Genomic DNA, 13783 nt, shown 5'->3' with positions numbered 1-13783 from the left:
TATAATGTTTAAAATGAATAAATAATACATATTTACTATTAAACATTTAATTAAAATTAATAATTAAATATATAATATATACTTAAATAAGTATAATATATACATTACTTTTTAAATAATTATAAAATATTAACAAATACTACAATTTAAAAATACATCAACACTCATAAAATAATAACATAAATAATAATAACTAATTATATTTAATAAATAACAACAATTAAATAAACTTTCAATATTTTTAAAATTAATTAAATACAACATTATGTAACATCTTAAATACATAAATAAATATAAATAATATTGAATAGCATAAGGGTAAAAATTACTATTCAAACTCCAGAGGGTGCAACAGTAGGGAAAGCGTTGGATCGCGGGTATGTAAAAATGACTATTCCCACTCCAATGAGTACAACATTAGTGAAAGCGTTGGATAGCGTAATAGTAAAAATTACTATTCCCACTCCAGAGAGTGCAACAGTAGGGAAAGCATTGGATAGCGGGTGGGTAAAAATTACTATTCCAACTCCAATGAGTGGAACAGTAGAGAAAGCATTGGATAGCGGGTATGTAAAAATGACTAATCCCACTCCAATGAGTGCAACATTAGGGAAAGCGTTGGATAGCGTAAGAGTAAAAATTACTATTCCCACTCCAGAGAGTGCAACAGTAGGGAAAACGTTGGATAGCGGGTGGGTACAAATTACTATTCCAACTCCAGTGAGTGGAACAGTAGGGAAAGCGTTGGATAGCGGGTATGTACAAATGACTATTCCCACTCCAATGAGTGCCACATTAGGGAAAACGTTGGATAGCGTAAGAGTAAAAATTACTATGCCAACTCCAAAGGGTGCAACAGTATGGAAAGCATTGGATAGCGTAGATTGGCTAATTACTATTCCAACTACAGAGGGTGCAACAGTAGGGAAAACGTTGGATAGCGTAGGGGGAAAAATTACTATTCCCACTCCAGAGAGTGCAACAGTAGGGAAAGTGTTGGATAGCGTAAGGGTAAAAATTACTATTCCAACTCCAGTGAGTGGAACAGTAGGGAAATCATCGGATAGCGTATGGGTAAAAAATATTATTCCAACTCCAAAGGGTGCAACAGTATTGAAAGCGCTGGATAGTGTAGGTGGGAAAATTACTATTCCAACTCCATAGGGTGCAACAGTAGGGAAAACATTGGATAGCATAGGGGGAACATTTACTATTCCCACTCCAGAGAGTGCAACATTAGGGAAAGCGTTGGATAGCGTAAGGGTAAAAATTACTATTCCAACTCCAGTGAGTGGAAAAGTAGGGAAAGCATTGGATAGCGTATGGGTAAAAAATAATATTCCAACTCCAAAGGGTGCAACAGTATTGAAAGCGTTGGATAGCGTAGGTGGGAAAATTACTATTCCAACTCCAGAGGGTGCAATAGTAGGGAAAACATTGGATAGCGTAGGGGGAAAAATTACTATTCCCACTCCAGAGAGTGCAACATTAGGGAAAGCGTTGGATAGCGTAAAAGTAAAAATTACTATTCCCACTCCAGAGAGTGCAATAGTAGAGAAAACGTTGGATAGCGGGTGGGTAAAAATTACTATTCCAACTCCAGTGAGTGGAACAATATGAAAAGCGTTGGATAGCGGGTATGTAAAAATGACTATTCCCACTCCAATGAGTGCAACATTAGGGAAAACATTGGATAGCGTAAGAGTAACAATTACTATTCCCACTCCAGAGAGTGCAACAGTAGGGAAAACGTTGGATAACGGGTGGGTAAAAATTACTATTCCCACTCCAGTGAGTGGAACAGTAGGGAAAGCGTTGGATAGCGTATGGGTAAAAATTACTATTCCAACTCCAGTGAGTGGAACAGTAGGGAAAACATTGGATAGCGTAGGGGGAAAAATTACTATTCCCACTCCAGAGAGTGCAACATTAGGGAAAGAGTTGGATAGCGTAAAATTAAAATTACTATTCCCACTCCAGAGAGTGCAACAGTAGAGAAAACTTTGGATATCGGGTGGGTAGAAATTACTATTCCAACTCCAGTGAGTGGAACAGTAGGGAAAGCGTTGGATAGCAGGTATGTAAAAATGACTATTCCCACTCCAATAAGTGCAACATTAGGGAAAACATTGGATAGCGTAAGAGTAACAATTACTATTCCCACTCCAGAGAGTGCAACAGTAGGGAAAACGTTGGATAATGGGTGGGTAAAAATTACTATTCCCACTCCAGTGAGTGGAACAGTAGGGAAAGCGTTGGATAGCGTAGGGGTAAAAATTACTATTCCAACTCCAGCGAGTGGAACAGTAGGGAAAGCGTTGGATAGCGTATGTGTAAAAATTACTATTCCAACTCCAGAGGGTGCAACAGTAGGGAAAGCGTTGGATAGCATAGGGAGAACAATTACTATTCCAACTCCAAAGGGTTCAACAGTAGGGAATGCCAATTAATAAATATTTACAAAATATATTACACATAAAAAATTGTAATTATTTACAATTAAATTACTTCCCACCCTATTCCCCTATAAACCCACAACCCACTCTGGTACTGAAACATAACATTTAATAATAATTAACATTAATTACCAATTACATAAATATTTTATCAATTAAAATAATTAATTGCCAATTAAGAAATACTATTAAATTACTTCCCACCCTATTCCCCTATAAACCCACAACCCACTCTTGTATTAAAACATAACATTTAATAATAATTAACATTAATTACCAATTAAATAATTCATTTATCAATTAAAATAATTAATTGCGCGGGTGACGCCCTGGGCCCGGAGGCCAATCTGCATTTCTGCATGATCTCCCGATACCGCAGGTCTCCGAAGGATGGAACGACTTGCTGGGTTCTCCCATCACTAGAGAAGAGGTTCTTACCGCCATCAAGGCGTTGAAACTTCACAAAGCGCCAGGCCCGGACGGCTACACTGCCCTGTTTTACAAAACGTTTGCGTCGGAACTTTGCGATTGCCTAGTCTCCCTCTTTAATACCATGGCATCGGAGGGCAGGACTTCTGACACTATGGCAGAAGCGTTGATCACAGTTCTCCCCAAACCGGGGAAGGATCATACTGAATGCGCCTCTTACCGGCCGATAGCACTTCTTAATCTGGATGCTAAACTGTACTCCTCTATACTCGCAGGGCGGTTGCAGGACTTGATGCCGGCTCTGGTGCAGCCGGACCAGTCCGGCTTTATCAAAGGACGGCAAACTCATGACAACTTGAGACGTGTGGTCCACCTGATGGAAAAGGCTACTAGATTTCGTATCCCGGCGGTTTTAGTAGGCCTAGACGCGGAGAAAGCCTTTGACCGCGTCGATTGGGTCTTTTTACATCGTACCCTGGAGGCTTTTGGGTTTTCACCCCGCTTCATACGAATGATTGAGGCTAATTACAGCAATCCTATGTCGAGAGTGTTGGTTAATGGCCACAGATCCGGGCGCTTCCGTCACTCGCGTGGGACACGTCAGGGATGTCCTCTCTCCCCACTCCTCTTCGCTTTAAGTATTGAGCCTTTGGCGCTTGCGATTCGGGAGGACGACCATATCCTGGGCCTCCCCTTCTCCGGTGAACAGCATAAGATCTCGCTGTTTGCGGACGACGTGCTGCTCTCGCTTAGAGATCCGGAACTATCGTTGCCATATGTTCATACGGTGCTCTCTGACTTTGAGAGGGTGGCGGGTTTCAGAGTCAACCTTGACAAATCTTATATCCTGAACTTGACTCTTCCCCCTGAGGGGGTACTCCGACTGCGAGCGCTTACCCCCTTACCGTGGTCGACCTCGTCTCTGTTGTATCTGGGAGTGCGTTTGACACCTACTCTAGGCGCCTTATTCTCGGCCAACTTTACACCAATGTTGACGACGATTCGCGCTGAACTTGAGAGGTGGAAACCGAAGTACATTTCTTGGTTGGGTAGGATTCATGCCCTCAAGATGGTCCTCCTCCCGAAGCTTCTGTACCTCTTTCAGGCGTTGCCCATACCAGTGGAGTTCGAATATTTCCGTCGGCTTAAAACTCTGATGTTGAAGTATGTGTGGCAAGGGGGCAGGGCGCGACTCTCGTATGCAGTACTTCGCTGTCCACGAACTGAGGGGGGGTGGGGTTCCCGGACATGCACTTGTATTATAAAGCGGCGCAATTGAGAATACTAGTGGAATGGTCACAACAACTTTCAGAAAAGCATTGGCTCCATATGGATCGATGTGTGGCCGGCAGATCCATTTGGGACCTGGCCTGGAAACCCAAGGCCGACCGGCCCAGGAATGCATACATTAGCACCCCTACCAGCACGGTGTTGAAGGTTTGGGATACACTTAGTGGTGACGACCGATGGACCACCTTCCCATCTCCCTTTACCCCTATTCATTTTAACCCGGCTTTTCCTCCAGCATTGTCTGACGGATCCTTTGACGTTTGGAGGGAGGGCGGATGCCGAGCTCTTACCCACCTGTTTCATGGGGCGACACCTCTTACCTTTCATAACTGTATGCGAGACTATGGGGTTCCGCCCACTGAACGCTTCCGTCACCTTCAACTCTTACACTGGGCAACATCGACTGCAGTGGGGGACGCCGCTACTAGACCACTGACGAAGTTTGAGGCTTTTATTCTTCGCACGTCCACGATGAAGGGCACGATTTCCTTCATATATAGGATGTTATTGGATACCGCGGTTTCCCCCCGCCCTCGTTACATGGACCACTGGGAGGCTACCCTGGGTAGGGACATTTCTGACTGCGAGTGGCGAAGCCTTTGGCGGGATGTAACGACACATAACCATTCCATAGATCTTAGAGAGGCTCACTTAAAACTCTTGTTTGACTGGTATTTATACCCCTCTAAGCTGCATCGGATCTTTTCGACTACCTCAGATAGATGTTGGCGGGGCTGCGGTATGTTAGGGGACTTCCGCCACATTTGGTGGGACTGTCCCACCATCCGTCCCTTTTGGTCCGAGATCCTGTCCCATATTAAAGATGTATTGGGCTATCCGGTTCCGAATTCAATGGAATATGTGCTGCTGGGACTTAGGGACCCATTATTGGAACATCAGACTAGGGCTGATAAGCGCATGGTATGGCTGTGTTTAGGGGCGGCCAAGTTGACATTAGCGGCCGCCTGGAAGAACCCATCTGCACCGGCCATTTCGTTATGGCACGCGCGGCTGTGGCGACTCTTGAGTATGGAGAGAATGTCTGATATATTTCTGGGGAACTTTAAAAATGTCATGTTTACCTGGGGTCCCTTAGTGAGATTCCTATCCCGAGGTCTTCCCTCTGCTGTTTGTCCCCCAGCACTTCGTGCATTACACCTATTTCAAATTTAACCATTCCGTGTGTGAAGTTGTGTGCATGGATGATGGTCGCCACCACCAGGGGAAGGGTGGGAGGGGGTGGGGTGGGGAGATTGCGGGGTGTTGGGATGGGGTTGCCGTTTACTCTTAGTTGTGACATACCTTTCATGTGGAAGTGACCTGAGTGGCGTTCCAGACTACATATGCTTCTGGTTGGGGACGCCTCTTTGTAAACCCTTGGACAATTGCTACGGACTTGCCGCACCCTCCAAATCGGTGCTAGTTGGCGCACACGAACATAGACATGGGCGGCGACCAGCGCAATGTATAGTATATGACTGGGGTCTCTATAGCAATATTATCAGCACCCCCTGTGTGGGGATCTGTGGCGGTATGTCGCCAGTTCCATTACTCTTCTCTCCCTTTTGTCTTTTTCTTACTTCTTACTTTCTATTTCACTCTTGAGCAAAAAAAAAAAAATAATAATAATAATAATTAATTGCCAATTAATAATTAAATTAAAAAATTCATTAATTACAATTAAATTACTTCCCACCCTATTCCCCTATAAACCCACAACCCGCTCTGGTACGGAAACATAACATTTAATAAAAATTAACATTAATTACCAATTAAATAATTAATTTATCAAATAAAATAATTAATTGCCAATTAATAATTACAATTAAATTACTTCCCACCCTATTCCCCTATAAACCCACAACCCGCTCTGGTACTAAAACATAACATTTAATAAAAATTAACATTAATTACCAATTAAATAATTGATTTATCAATTAAAATAAATAATTACCACTTAATTATTACAATTAAATTACTTCCCACCCTATTCCCCTATAAACCCACAACCCGCTCCGGTACTAAAACATAAAATTTACTTAAAAATAAATTTATTAATATATAAAAATAATACACATATAATATAAATTAATTTAAATACTTTACAAAAACATATAACACATACATAATAAAAATCTAAAAAATAATACAAATATCGATATTAATAACATCGAAATTAGTTACATCGAGATGGAAAACGGCTCTCTTTTGGCAAGATGGCGGTCTGATATAGGACCGTGTAGCAGCAGCTCACCTGAGCTCCGGTGACCGGAGGAAAATTAAGGGTCACTCCCCGACCGTGTGAGGCAACAATGAATTAACTACGTGTCAGCATCATTACGGACTGAGCTACATGATGTTCGAGGGTTAATGCCCATAAAACACAAAAGGTTTTGAAGGGCTTTTTTGAAAAGTGAAAGAAATTTAACACTCCGACTCTGTCAACGATGCCAAGTGTTATTAACGGCTTACCTTCGTGGGAGACGTGTGCGGTTTGTGAGCGGCAGCGGCGGTGGTTCCTCGTCCAGCTTGGTCGCGCAATTCTGAAAACTCCGTGCGCCGCCCCGCTCAGGTGCTCTCAGTGTGCTCCCTGCACGGCGGACTCGAGCCGCACGCTACAACTGCAGACACAGCCGCAGACACATGGATGTTTTTCTGATTTGAGCCCGGTGATTCATGCGGACTTGGAGGTTCACCACAGAGCTATTCAATCACTTTGTCTCGTCAGCTCCTGTCTCGACTGCACGACAGAATCCAGTGTTATGCCCCCGAAAACGATATCAGCGGTGTCATCCGCTGCAGCTCGTGCAAAACTGGCGAAAGCAGCACGAAAGCTTTGTGAAGAAACGGACCGGATCCAGAAAAACAAAGGCGGACCTGATAACATATCCACTCCTGGTGAGAGGTGCAGAGGGAAGACAAAGACAAAGAAGCTACCGATAACCGAATGTTCCCCCAGGCACGAGGCACTTGCGGTGAGAAGGAAAATGAACAAACAGTTACAACCTTCCTCTGGTGGATCAGTTATGGATCTTTTAATGCGGAAGCAAGGTGTTAAAGACAGAAATCAGCCTGGTGTGAGCCCTCTAGACCTGAATGAGCCTGTGAGTGATATTTATCCCCTGCAGTTCTCAGCGACTGATGAGTCCGCTGCCCCATCTTTGACGACTCTACAAACTGTAAGTACATTGAATAGTGGGGCAGCTGCAGAGTCTAGCGAGCCCAGTGAGATCTGTAAGAGCTCAGGGGTAGCTTCCCATGGCGAACTGAATGAGCTTGACTCAGCAGGGCTCTGCATGTCTTTTTCTGGCGAGAGCGCAAATGTACTCGGAGGTGGAGTGCAAGAAGAATTAGAGGGCCAAGCTGGGAATTTGAATACCCGTATGCTGGAACAAATTTCGATTCTGACGACGCCCAATCCCACTTTAGAACTTTGCACTACTAGCCCATCAATAATTGCTTCAAAACCTATCCTACCCCCTGCTACCCCAGAACCTGTATCGCTATCAAACGTTGTGCAGGAAATGCGCTCTACTGTAGAAGGGGATAAAGAACTTACGGAATTCTATTCTTTTTCTGATGAAGCGGGGGTAGAGATAGACACAGACGGTTCTATAGAATCAGAGATTGACTCTGATTCGGAGTCTCCATGTGGTTCTGATGAGGAGGAGGAAGAGCCTGGATCTGAATATATCTGTAGCTCCTCCGAAGGTAACCCTGAAGAAAATCTAAAAGTTACAGTACGTGCCAAGCCGGTCTCTGGGTTTAGACTGCTGCAAAGCCGCACTGAGGAGGATCCCCCTTCAAAGTTGTCTCTCTCCCCCACACAAGAATCTGAGCCCCTTAAACCCAGCGATTTTCCACCAACAGCGGTGGAGACTATCCTGCAAGCTATTGCAGCTCATAGGGAGGAGACGACTCTTGATAGTAAAAGATCTAGAGCTGCACTTCGGAAAGTTCAAGGGGTAGTTAGAAAGCTCACTAAATGTTGCACTACATTTGGGGAGATGGTAACCGAGATTGAGTCAAGAGTGCTCCTTAACGAGAACGAGGTTATGGCTAATACAGAAAAAATTAAGCTGCAAGAAGCTGAATTGACGGACATGAAATGGAAACTCGAAGACTTTGAGAATCGCCAAAGCCGCAGCAATCTACGCGTTTTAGGAATTCCTGAGAAGATTGAGGGCGAGAACATCCGTACTTTCGTAGTGAAACTGCTCAGAGAATCAATGCCCGAATTAACCGATTGGAACTGGGATGCGGAAATACAACGAGCACACCGGGTTCCATTTAATTTACCTACTAAACCTGGTATATATCCACGAGCCATTTTAGTTTATTTTGGAAATTTTTGGCTGAGACAGATAGTTGCAGAGAAATCCAGGCCTGATCGTAAGCTTAAGTTTAATGACTGTTCTTTTTTTACAAGGCCTGACTATTGTCACGCAACGGTGGAGCGACGATGGCGATTACGTTCATTGATCAAGCCTTTTCAGGCTAAAGGTGCTCAAGCCTTTTTGAATAATCCATCTAAATTGAAGGTTGTTCGTGGAGGATATACTAAAGTATTCACCTCAGAGATTAAAGCCAAAGCTTACCTAGATGAGATTTAAAAACAAGACCTACTAAGCAGATCTTTGGTCATAACTCTGTTGTTGGTTTTTTTTTTTTCTCGTTCTTGAAGTAGTTTTGGTAAACTCAATGATTTGTTTTTCTTCTGAATGTATTTCCACTATCAGTCGAGTGGTTGGTGATCCTATGGTGATTGTGTACTATTAATTTAAGGAGGTAGCTCAGGTGTAGCCCTGCTTTTCATCACCCAGACTCTGGCAGAGTCTGAATGCCTGTGGACGGGGGGAGGGTTGTTCAGGGGTGGTAGGGAAGGGTGGGGGATGGAGGGAGGGGGAGCAGCTAAAATTAAAAAAAAAACAGGCCAGTTAAAAGGAAACACAGTATGTATGAAGTACAATAAAATATGTATCAAACAAAAAAAACCAAAATAAGTTATTGTTGCAAATTAAGCAAACTCAGTTATTTTTTGGTTTTACCATTTTTGTCATTACAAGCAGGTCAATCCTCTGTTATGATTATGGGTAGGTTAACTATACAAACATTGAATGTAGGGGGGCTATTGACTGCTAACAAACGGCACCTCCTGGCTGAATCGATTCGCCTAAATCCAGTTGATATTTTGTTTCTCCAGGAGACACACATACCCTGGGAGAAAAGATCCTTGCTTAAACTGAGGGGGTATAACTTATTAGCAAGCTCAACCCAAACTTCAAATATAAGGGGTGTGGTGATTATGGCAAAAACCTACCTCGGAGCAGCTACCCGCCAATTGTCCGACCCCTATGGTAGGTGGACGGTGATTAAATTGGCCCTGGGGATCATAATCTGCACCATTTATGGTTCAAATCAAGATGAGCCAGCTATTTTTGAATTTTTAGAAACAGAGCTTCCGACTTGGCAGGGACCAATCATAGTCTGCGGGGATTTTAATATCTCCCTCAAAACACAACTAACTATAAATCCCTTTCAACAGAAATATATAGGTCGTAAATCCAAGGTGTTTAAAGCACTGGCTAGACTGGCTAACAGTTTGGGTTTAGTTGATTTGTGGAATCATGTAAACAATGATGATCCAGGGTATACATACTTCTCGAATCCTCATCAGAAACATGTCAGGATTGATTATTTTTTTGTTACACATGATTTTGCTACACAATCTTCAATTAGTAAATACCCCAAGGTTATATCGGATCTCAATCCGCTTATTTTGACAACAAAAATACCAGACTCCTCTAGTCAGGTCAGGCCTTGGACATTTGACCGTAAATTGTTGGTGAACACTGAATATAGCTCTCATATTAAACAGTGGACGAATCAATTTTTTGAGGCCAACCGGTTTAGTGCATCGAGGAATACAGTCTGGGATAGCTTCAAAGCATCTCTTAGAGGTGAAACTATTAGTTTTCAAAGCAGGGCTAGCAAAAAGCAAGTCAACGAATATAATCTAAAGATGCAAGCACTAGTGAAAGCAGAAGAAGAACATATTGCACAAATTGCACGGGGTTGTGATGCGAAGCATGAGATGTACCAGGTGGCAGTACTGAAATCAGATCTTACTCATAGTCTTAGTCAAAGAGCAGCCCAAACTTATAGAACATATAGAAAGGATGTATATGAGAGCGGAGAAAAGGTTGGCAGACTGCTAGCATTACGTACACGGCAGAAGAGTGCGACTAAAAATATCATCTCTATTCACGATAATGGCCGGATATATACCCAAACAGCTGATATCGCTATGCGATTTCAACAATATTATCAGAAATTATATACTGAAGACGTAGCATATACCGAAACAGATTCTTTTGCTTATTTAGACAACTTACTTAACTCCCCAGAGGAAGAAATGTGTCTTGATGATCTCTCCCGCAACGATTTGGAAAAAGAAATTACAAAAGAGGAGGTACTGGCGGCCCTGTCGGCACTTACTCCTGGCAAGGCTGCTGGTCCTGATAAAATTCCAATTGATTTATATAAAATGTTGAGCCACCAGCTCGGGCCTCTTCTCCACGACCTATTCTTAGGCATCCAATACAATGGGACCCCCCCTCAAACCTGGAACGAAGCCAATATAGTTGTATTTCCTAAAAAAGGCAAACCTCCGGAACTTGTCACTTCTTATCGTCCAATTTCATTAATCAATTCGGACTCCAAATTATACGCCAAAGTGATGGCTACCAGACTGAGCGGGGTCATTGAACACTTGGTCTCCCCATGGCAACATGGCTTCGTCCCTGGGAAGGGGACTACTGACCATGTCAGCAGGGTTATTACTCTATTCGATGCCATGTCTGTCTTGGGGGGGCAGATGTCAATGATCCTTTTGGACGCGGAAAAAGCTTTTGACCGTGTCTCTTGGTCATTTTTATGGGTGGTCATGTCACGTCTTAATTTCGGCCCTAAATTTTTGAAATCCATTAAATCTATGTATCTATCTCCCAAAGCATAGATTCAGATGTTCGGGTATGACTCTGGCCATATAAATATCTCTAGGGGCACTAGACAGGGCTGCCCCTGTTCCCCCCTTTTATTTGCATTATATATCAATCCTTTAATTTTAAAATTATTAGAGAGTCATCTAATTAAGCCGGTTGTTTGTGGTCAATATAATACCAAAGTACTAGCATATGCCGACGACATAGCGGTTGTCACACCTGCATCTGAGGCTATGATCATAATTGAGAGTGTGACCTCTGAGTATGGTAACTACTCGGGTTATTGTCTCAATAAAGGGAAAACAGTAAAGAATGTACTGAAAATGTTGATTACATTGATGCTAGAGTAGCCAAAAAAAGCCACATATCTGGGAGTTGTGATCAGTCCAGATATCAAAAGTATTACAAAATTAAATTTTGATCCTCTCCTGGACAGAATTAAATCTGATCTAGATCGTGTGAATAGCCTGTATCTCTCAATTATTGGTAGAGCTAATTTTTTAAAAATGAACGTGCTTGCTAGGTTTCTATACTTATTTCGGACCATTCCACTAGCCATTGATGATAAGATCCTAAAATTGTTAAACTCTCTTATGTCTAAATTTGTTTGGCAGCACAGTAAAATTAGGAGGTCACATAAATTGCTGTCCCTACCACTCGAGAGAGGAGGGCTTGCCATCCCCAATACTATTTTGGATCACTGGGCTGCCTTTTTACAAATATTTGCAATCCTGATTAATTCAAAGTTTGATAATAGGGGAATCAAACCAATACCTTCGATATATGAGCTTTTGCTCGGGAGTAATGCGGAAGGTTTGTTTCTGCGATATACAGATTCTTCATATTACAAAAATAATCATAAATTTGGAACCATAACCAGTGCCCGTAAAGTCTGGAATAAGATTATTAAGCATATGCATATTAGTAAAATTAACAGGTATACACCCTTGTGGCATTCGACTCTCACATCTGGCTTAATTTTTGACGTCATAGAAAAAAAATGGGAACTCCTCGGTATTCAAACGGTTAATGATTTTTTGTTTAAAGGTTTTGAAACTACTTTTCAGGATCTGAAAATGAAATATAATTTGCTCAATGGAGATTATCTTAAATTTGCTCAATTGTTTGCTAAACTTAAAGCTAACGAATCATCAGTCGATATGTCAAATATCGAACTGCTTGATTTAATGGGAAGATCTAAGATCAGAATTGGTAAACTATATGATATATTAATGACTGAAATTCAGGATGATCTTGAGAAAAAGCAACGTGGGCAGTGAAGCTCGAGAATCCGAATGTTGATGTGTATAAATGTATTGAGTTGTCAAATTGTTTTCTTATGTCTAGTAACCTTAAAGCCCAGCTGTACCAAACTATGTTTAGTCTGTATTATACCCCGGCTAAGCTACATGCCTGGGGAAAAAGAGAAAATGATCTATGCCCCAGATGTTCAACGGGTCCTGCTGACAGCATTCACATGTTCAGTGGCTGTTGCAAGCTTGATTTAATTAAAAGTATGATTGCAGGCTATTGGGAGGTACTATTTGGTCATAGACTTCCCGAGTCTGACTGTCTATATCTAATGGGATATGATAGTTCTCTAAAGCTGTCAAGAGGGGAGAAAAGACTCTTATTTATCGGCACAGCTGTACTAAGAATCATTCTCTCTGCACGTTGGAAAGATTCAGATCCTCCCAGCTTCCAGATGTGGCTAGCCCGCTTTTTAGCGGTATATAGTTATGAGACTTCAATTTATGCTACAAGAGGACTGAAAGCCAGGAGGTTGGGAGATGCAATCTGGTCTCCGGTATCACATTGGAAGGATGGAATTAATCCAAATATGAGTAATAGCATTTAGTTTATAACGGCCACTGGCCATTTGTATTCTTTTACTTACTTGTTTATTTAAAAAAGAAATTAGTTACATCGATATATATGCTATCGATATTACTAACTTCGATATTACTTACATCGATATAAATGATTTCGATATTACTTACCTCAGGGTCGATATTCTGTCCTACGATATTCTTGACATCGATATTCTGTACCTTCGAAATTTTAAACACAATATTTTGGTAGGTCGAAATTTTCAACTCGATATTTTGACTGTGTACCAGGGGAAAGGTCTGTGGTATCTATAAAGGAACCTCCAGTGACGCTCCTAGAATAACATGCACTGTTCAAGGCTAACACCCAACTCACCTTGCCTCCTAGTGACAGAAAATCTGTTGCAGCACCATTATTTAAGGGCCAACAGCAAAACTTTGAAACTGCTGTTAGCCAAGATAACAAAGGATCATGTGAAATTCAATAAGGAAGTAAAAACCCGGTTCTTCCCAAGATAATGACCCTAAATATCTGATGACATCAAAGAGATCGATATTCTTGGTCAGGGCTGAGGACTCTGCACGAGGTGTCATGTGAAGTTCCAGAGGTGACTGTCTTCAGTGCAAACTAAATAACAAAGTACTCTCTAGAGAGGCTTTAGAAAGCATCTCTGGCATGACTGGCTATTTCTATAGCAGCATGAACTCTACCGAGGGCATTCCCATACTCTCAGAAAAAGAATCTGTTCATTGAAATGTGACTCTTAGAGTATAT

The sequence above is a fragment of the Lissotriton helveticus genome, chromosome 3_1, assembly GCF_964261635.1.
Source record: "Lissotriton helveticus chromosome 3_1, aLisHel1.1, whole genome shotgun sequence".
NCBI classification, from domain to species: Eukaryota; Metazoa; Chordata; class Amphibia; order Caudata; family Salamandridae; genus Lissotriton; species Lissotriton helveticus.
The sequence above is the reverse complement of the archived record's forward strand: the minus strand, read 5'-3'. Positions refer to the sequence as shown.